This window comes from Acanthopagrus latus, chromosome 15 (assembly GCF_904848185.1).
Source record: "Acanthopagrus latus isolate v.2019 chromosome 15, fAcaLat1.1, whole genome shotgun sequence".
Lineage (NCBI taxonomy): Eukaryota > Metazoa > Chordata > Actinopteri > Spariformes > Sparidae > Acanthopagrus > Acanthopagrus latus.
The window spans coordinates 290,879-299,511 of NC_051053.1; the positions used below are offsets into that span (position 1 = coordinate 290,879).

The following is an 8,633-nucleotide window of genomic DNA, read 5'->3' on the forward strand; positions in this document are numbered from 1 at the left end:
TCAGACATTCATGTTCTTCTCAGGATGAACTGTAATAACTTCCTCTGACTTTTCATTTTGTGACATCAGTTCAAAACTTAAATTTGTCCAATCCTATATTATTGTGACCAAATACCCCTATAAAACTAATCCCATTCCAATCCCATCAGAGTTCATTGCACTGTTTTCAGTACTCATTAGCAAATGTTAGAATGCTAATGCTGAACTTGATAAAGATTATACCAAACATCTGCATTCTTACTTGGAGTATGTTAGCCTCAAAGATCCACAAGCATTGCTTCACAGTGGACTCTAAGAAGATATCACTGTTGATGACACATTTGACCAATAATGACCACTTAAGTGTTAGTCATAATTTTTTATGTGTCCAGTACATCTTTCTTTTATTGCTGTAGATGTCTGGTGGTTGACATTATTGTATTCTGTTTATTAAGTGATATTATCTTCCTGCATTTGCTTTGTCTGTCAAAGCACTTTGTACTTTTCTTGTAAACTCCTGCAGATTTAATTTAGATATTGTCTCTGATTGATACAGAGGTACAACTTAAGTGTGACATCTCACTGGAAAACCTGAATGAGGAACAGGTCACTGCATCATGAATCTACGCTGTTGCATTTAAAGGAAAATGACTCTGTTGGGCTCAACAGTTGAGTCGCTTATTTCTTAAGAAATCAAAAGGCTTCTCTTGTTTACCACACCAAGTGACATCGTGATTTGTTTGGCTTCATTCTGTCCAAAAAGCTAATATTTTTAAGTAAATATTTTGAGACAAAGAACTGTCGTCTCTCTTCATTACCCACTGTTGTACTGGCAAAGCTGAGGACGAGATATGCCTCATGATATTTTCTTGTCTTTTGGCTGTCCTGTAGCCTTCCTAGGGCCCCCCACTTTGGGGAGTGTGTGGGAGAATGTGAGAATAAAAATGACAATATGAGGCCAAAAACAGAGCAATGAAGCCAAGCCACCAGAATTATTATAAAGAGCCAATAATATAGCCAGTCACTGATGAGCTTTCAGTCAAGTCCAATTTCAACCCACCATATCTTGGTGGAGCTGAAGAGCTGTATAGCCTTACGATGCATGTATGATGTCAATTCTTGGCAACTGTTATTTGGTTTGGTTTCCTGTGATCGACTCAAATGCACTTATTTAGTGATTGTAGTTTCATCATTAAAAAATATGTTGATATGTAATATGTAATATCATGTATGTAACACATTTTAAAAATGATCGCAGCATACAAATATAAGAACTAGGACACAGATAATGGCACTGTCACAACTCCTGCTTTCATCGCAAATCTGTTTTCAAACACTGCAAATATTTTTCAAATGTTTTGGCCTAGCGTTCAATTTCGAAGACGATTTTTCCTTGCAGGTTGAATGCTTGCTATGACCACGTTCGTGAAGACAGAAATCGAAATAGGGCACCACATGTCAAAAGATAGAGCAAATAGTTTGTCTTTGTAGTGGTGACAGTTGTGTGGGTTTTCATCTGAATAAATCTGGCATGTGCTCATGTATTCAGCAAATCTCCAGCCAAAACACATATTGTGTTTGACTTCCGCATTAATAGAGGCTGCCTCGCTGTGCCAAGCAGCTGCATATTAGGACCTATTACGTGATTTCATAGCTCTTAGAAAATTGCTCCTATTCACAACATAACGGCTGGGGATGGGACAGCAGGGCTGGTGGTGGTGGCTGTGTGTGTAGGGGGGTTATGGGCCCCAACACACAATCATGCCTTTTCAATTGCCGATGGCAAGGTTGATGACAACATGACCATTGTGTTATAATGATAACACCACAAAGGCATCTGCCCCCCTCATCAAGGCTTCACAGCGGCTGCAGATACAATTTAATTCACTGCTCCGCTGGCGGCGCTGATACCATTATGCAGCACGTCAGCACAGGGGTAATCACTGTCTTTCCTGAGAGGAGGATGAGAAAAGACAGACAAAAAAAAGAGGGTTGAAAAAAGAGATGGAGTGATGATGATGGGGAGGCCCAAACTTACAATTAAGACTGCCAATTCTGACATGTCAGAGCCCCCCGTTGACTCGTACTCATACACTTTCAACACTTTCACCGCTGTTTATTTACCATGGCTACCAGTAATTATAATTAACATGTCATTTAGTTCAAGGCGTCCTTTCGTAGGTTGCTGAGTGTGGCCATGGCATTATGGAGACAAGCACAGAGGAGTGGAGAGGAGGCCGAGGATGAAAACTGGCAGCTAAGTGCTACTGAACGACTGATGTGGCGAGCGCCTGAGAAACGTGAGTATCGCCCTGCACTGGTGTTCATCAAGTTCTTAATTAGGTGTGACTGGGGGAAGGAATTGCCCACAGCATTGGCACTAATGCTTATTTTTTCCTAGCTCAACCAAAATGTTTAATTAAATAAGTGGTGCTGAATTCTTTAAGGGCATTCTTCTTGTGGTGTGATTAATGCTTAGACAATGTTATGGTTTGTGATGTGGAATGTACCTGATTTTTTCTTCAATTACGTAAAGATACAGTTATCAATATTTTCCACATCTACAATGGAAATTCGGGGTAAGCAACATCACCAAACACTTGGAGCACGTGCATAGCATGAAGCCAAAGGAGTGCAGTGTGTTTGAAGCAGCGGCACCTGGTTTCGTTTCTGCAAAGTGAAGTCACGGAGTTTGTTGTTAAATTTATAGTCATTACGGTTGGGTAGACGTTCAAAAACCATCCCTGTCAAAAATCGGTTAAAAATCATTTAAAAAAAAGTAAAATAAATAAATAAATAAAGTACCGACAACAGTACCATTTGTCCAGAATTTTAACAGTACCCTGGTACAGACCCAATTAGGAGCTGGTACCAAAAAGTACTGGTCCACGGTATACATCCCTACTAACGACACACACAGCAGTCCACTGTTATCTGCTCCACGCCTAGGGCTGTTTCTGTCTTTTTGGGGGCCCTATGCAAGATGCTGTTTTGGGGCCCCTATTTTGTCAAACTATGATGGATGCATAACGTGGACTTTGTTGAACACTACAAATATCTGGGGGTGTACATCGAACTGGACTGGGCTAAGAACACTGAAGTCCTCTACAAGAAGGGACAGAGCCGCCTCTATTTTCTGAGGAGGCTCCGCTCCTTTAACATCTGCCAGACTATGCTGAGGATGATTTATAAGTCTGTGGTGGCCAGTACTATTCTGTTTGCTGTTGTGTGCTGGGGCAGCAGACTTAAAGTAGCAGATGCCAACAGACTCAACAAGCTGATCAGGAAGGCCAGTGATGTTGTGGGGGGGAAGGTGGACACTTTGACAGCAGTGTCAGACAGGAGGATGCTGTCGAAGGTGTGGACGATACTAAAGTATGGCTCTCACCCTCTCCACAACAGTCTGGTGGAAAAGAGGAGCATCTTCATCCAGAGACTGATTGCTCCTACATGCACCACTGAGCACTACAGAAAGTCATTCCTGCCTGTGGCCATCAAACTTTCGAACTCCTCCTGCTGATGTCTGGACTTTTTACATAAAAAACAAAACCAAAAAATAAATGCAAAACTGTAATTTAACAATACAATTATTTTTCTGTATAGTGTCTATATATTATTTCACTGTATATTGTATATATTTCCAGACTGTCTATTTTATTATTTAATATTTTATTTTATTGTCTAGTTTATTATGTAATTTTATTTTATTTTATTTTATTATTGTCTACTTTAGTATTTTATTTCTACCTTTATCTTTATCTCTTGTTTCCATTCATGCTGTATTTCTCTTTCTACTTTGCACTGGGGTTGCCTCTAACAAAAACAATTCCCCCCGGGGATCAAAAAAGTATTCTGATTTGATTCCTAACCCTTTTAGGTGATCCACAAAGATGCAACAATCTATTAAATGTTAAGAGGAAAACAGGCTAAAGTCAGAAAATCTCTCTCAAATTAAAATCAAACATCTTAAGTTGACCCACCCTAGCAAGTTGAACTGATGGAAAATGATAATACAAGGTAAACAAATGAAATTGATGCAGTGTTCCTCAAAAATGTTTATTTTAAATTGTAAAACATTCTTAAACTTAAACAACTTAAACTTAAACTTAAATCCTGGTCTGATGGTGCTGAAGGTGGCCGTGCTGCTTCCTGGTCCGCAGCTCCAAAATATTTCAGAATTGCTCCTGCAAAGACAAAATTCCTAAGTTTACCAAACAAAATAGATCCAAATATTCATACTATATAATTGAGTTAAGTTACACTAATGCAGACGTTCCTAATCTGTTTTCATACTAAACATTGCAATATACGGTATAGTGTCCCTTTAAAGCATGTACCCAAATTCAAAGTTGTCACTTCTAAGCAATTTTCGACACATCCTACTGAGAGTTATAAAACGAAGATAAATGACTGTGATATTGAAGTTATATTTTTGAGTATATTTTGCAGGGCATTACACAGTGGACTGTTGTAACTGGTGCCTAACTGATGATATGGTCTTAACCTATAATCTGTGGGTAGAACCAACAGTCATATATAGTATGGTTTACTTTAAATGTACTTTAATTTGTGTTATTATGTTTCTTTTGAATAAAGCAATGTAATACATCAAACATAACTCAACTGCAGGAATGTAGCCTAATGTGTTCAAATTATATTGTCACAATAAATATTCTACTAAATGTGGTAAAGAAAGAAAGACACAGCTAACTCAGTAGAGTTAACAATAATCCACTGCCACAATAGTCCATAATAAACCTATGTATTAATGTTGTTTATGAAACTTAACATTAGAGACCTATAAACTGAGGACACACTAAAATTGATAAATCAATCATAAAAATAATCCTAAAGTAATGTTATGTGGATAATATTTAACAGCATAAGAGGTCTATGACGGACCAGCAGCTCCCACTGGACGAGGATGTAGCAGACATGACAGACATCTGCGTAACAGCACACCCTCCCTTCCAAATGTAATGACAACTTGCTGGACCTGCTATAATTCACCAAAATGAGTGTCACTTCAGTAAATCAGTTTTATGGCATTCACATTTTATTGTAGCCCTTTCCTAAAGCAAACACTTAAAGTTCCCCCTGCACCCCACATCATGAAAAAAAACCTTACCCTTATCCTGTGAGCATTTTTCTTCATCTAGTTTCTTACTTTTTCTTTTCTCTGAACCAGATGAATAGGTTTGTTTTGATGTCATGCTGTGAATGACCGGTACTGGCAGATCAGCACAACTTGCCTCACCTCTCCTCATTTAGTAGTAGAGGTCCTCATAGCAATGCAGCACAGTAGAGACCAGATCTGACTGTCAGGGCCAGTGAGGCCGGGAGGGATTGTGGACCCAGAGGCAGACTCGGGAGCAGACGAAAGTTAGGATATTTATTTACAGTTAAAAAAAAACAAAACACAGGCAGTACAGGCCAGGCACAGGCGGCAGGGTAAAAAACTCAAAGTCAATCAAGTCAAAAAATCCTGGCAAAAGTACAGGTAGGGTTCAGGCAAAAATCCAGGGTCAGACAAGCAAAAATGGTCAATAAACAGGCACGCAATGTTAGGCACAGCAAGGTACAGTCAGGGTTGAGGCAAAACCCAGGAGTCAGGCTCGGCAAAACTTCTGTGGCTGAACAGAAACAGATTGGCAATGGACAGGCAGACAGGACAGAGGCATCCAAGAACATCAGGCAAAGTCTTGCTCAAAAACAGGCTTAGGTCAGCAAGATGAAAAAATCCACAAAGGCAACACTTGGGCAGGAAACTCCTGGAAACAGATGTGATAATCTGGTGAAGACTGTTAGTCCTGGTGTGTTTTTAAAGCCCAGGCTGACGAGGAGAGTAGGATCAGGTGTGGAGCAGCAGGCAACTCAGAATTGGATGTCACTCACTTGTCACTCAACCAGGGGGCAGGGCAGAGAGGAAAACAGGGCGTGGATCACACAGATCAGCCAGGTCACTGACTAAGGAGGGCGGGTCCTAGGCCGGAGCGTGACACTGACCAATCAGTGGCGTACTCAAAATATTTTTTATGCAAATTTTAACTTCACAACAACTGCCGTTTTATCTAGAACTTGCTCCCAGGAGAGTAAAACAAATAAATAAATACAACTTATAATTATTTAGTATTACATGAACAAAAACAAACAAATTAATATAACACTGTCATCAATCTGTCAACACATGTACAGCATTTAGGAAATGTGCTGTAAATACACACGTCCGTATAGCGGGCCAAAACACCTCCATTAGGAACATTTGCAAACACAAACACATTGAAAATCAAAAACACACAAAACTCCAAAACACAGACATAGTGCTACAGACATAGTGCTCTAGGCCTCTAGTTGGTGTGCTCTCCACAGACTACAAGAAACAGGACTTTAATTGGCTGTAAGTTATTAGCCCTGTTAGCTATTAGTTTGCAGAGCCAAACAACCCATGGGCACTTGTGTGCTCAATGGCTGCTAGCAGCTAGTTATTTTCCTACCAGTTTAATACTGATTTGAAGTGTCCTATTGGTTTAATCAGCAAAGCATATTTTAACACATACACAGTACAGTAATAGTTCTACTAGCAAGTGTTCTGTGGGCTGCTACTGTTGAACATTTCAGAATCGTCCATGTTTTTCATCAGTTCAACCAGTGCTGGAAGTGTGAACAATAAGCACTGGTGCTCCATTTCACGTTAGCCACAGGCACGGTACTGGAATAGCTTGCTGCAGGGCTTGAGATGAACAGCGTCCCGATGGGGGACAGTATGCTTTGAACAAACAGACTGTCGCTTAGCAAATGAGAAACTGAACTGACTTCTAATGATTGCTCTAACTACAACAGAGTCATGGATATTTGTCTCTCCACAGTGCTGTGTCAGCACTACCATCACTAGATGGTTAATCTTTGTAAGACCTAACATTAAAAGAATGCTCCACATTACCAGATTTTTTTTACACCCCAAGTCACAAGTGGCTCTCTGGCCGGACCCAGAGATTATGTTGCCCTGATTAAACCAAGACAGCACTGGAAATCCATTTTGAAATGGGCAGGAAGAGTTCTAGTTAGCTGTTGGTGGTCGGTGAGCAGTGTCCTGAAATGTGCTTAGCTTAGGTAGTGTAGTTTCTGGGCTGTCTTCCTCAAAGATATCGGCGTGTAGCAGGTTGATAAAAAATTCTGCGGAGGCAAGGCTGGGTGGAATGATAGAGCAATCTTTATTAAAACAGACTTGAGCCTAGCATCCGAGCGGAGTGTGGCCACACCTCTGATGTTCTCCAATCTAGGGCAAAGTAATGCCAAACGTTTTTGCCCTTCTTGCCCTATCAGAACTCCTACGCCTTCACTCTTAGGAATTCTACCAAGTGCCACCCCCCGTCTCTACTCGTGGGACCCTTCTTAAAGTCCCTTGGGCAGTACTTTCTTACTCCTAATTGGTTACTGTGGTGGGTTGAAGGTCCATCTCCCATAAATGACCAAATCTGTTACTGTCCCTCCTTCGGGCTTGTACTCCAAAATTACCTAGATGAGCCCTCTATCCTTTTCTGGAGATGTGTCTGTTTAAATATCCTCCTCCATCTGGAACAGGAGTCAGGCTCCAATTCAGTTCCTATAGTGGCCTTGTCCCCTGCTAACCTTTGACCCACACAGCTAAATGCTGACTCCAATGTCTCTTGGAGCGGTGAGCCCCATATTGTTGCATTCCCTAACTCACACAAGAAGGAACGGGTTAAATTTAAACTGGGTTGAATTAAAGGCCAGAATGTGTTGCCGTCCAGACACCTCAGTAGCTAACGGAGGTAATAGCTTACAACAGCTAAATACACTGCAGGAATAAGAGATTCTGTTGTTATCACAATCAGCCACACAGCATGTATTCAGTTAACAGAATGAAATGAACATTACAATAAACCTGATGCCTGGCAGCAGCAGCAGGTAGCTGTTTTCAGTGAAAAACCTCTGATAAGCTGTCCAGCACCAAACAGCAGACAAAGTTAACAACCAGCCTATGAATATGGTGGAACACTGAACTGAGCAAGGCAGCCAGATATTTTTCTCAGGAGTTGGTGCAGACCAAAACTACATTTTAAGGAGAGTTAATATTAGACTTACATACTGCATATCAAGTCATGTGATTCCATATACAGTGATGAGCCAGAAGATTATAACCACCTGCTCAATATTGTGAATGTCCCCCCAAACAAATCAGCCTTGACTGAGGCATGGACTTCACAAGCTCTCTGAAGGTATGCTGTGATATCTGTCTTGTTCTGGGTTTTATTGTTTTTTATTGTTTTCATTTCCACTTTTATTTTGAAACTATACCCTTGCGTTTATCTCGTCTTACACCTCACCTTTGTTTTTCCCTCTCTGTGTTTTTCACTTTGTTACCTCACCTGTGCTCTTCTCTCCTCACTCAACTCACCTGTTCCTTGTCCTGTCGTTAGTTTGTCTGTATATAGTCTTTGTCCCCCCTCTTGTCTCTGTCAGTTCATTTTGTGACGTTCTGCACGTTTGTTCCTGGTTACTTCGTCAGTCTGTCTCTTCCTGGCTACCCTGTCTTGGTCTGTCGTTCCTTGTGTCTCCCATTTGGTATGTTTTTGGTTTCTTACTTCTTGTTTTGATTTGAACTTTGCTTTTTCTTTGCATGTTTTTTCAAG

At 40.6% G+C, this 8,633-nt stretch overlaps 1 long non-coding RNA gene across 1 annotated transcript; it reads right to left on the bottom strand.

Annotated features, from left to right (window-relative positions):
* Nucleotides 1-4,019: 4,019 nt before the first annotated feature.
* On the bottom strand, nt 4,020-5,789 carry LOC119033823. Its single transcript, XR_005079379.1, has 2 exons — nt 5,237-5,789; nt 4,020-4,163 (listed from the first exon to the last, which is right to left on the bottom strand). It is a non-coding gene; the product is annotated as an uncharacterized LOC119033823 (long non-coding RNA).
* Nucleotides 5,790-8,633: the final 2,844 nt, after the last annotated feature.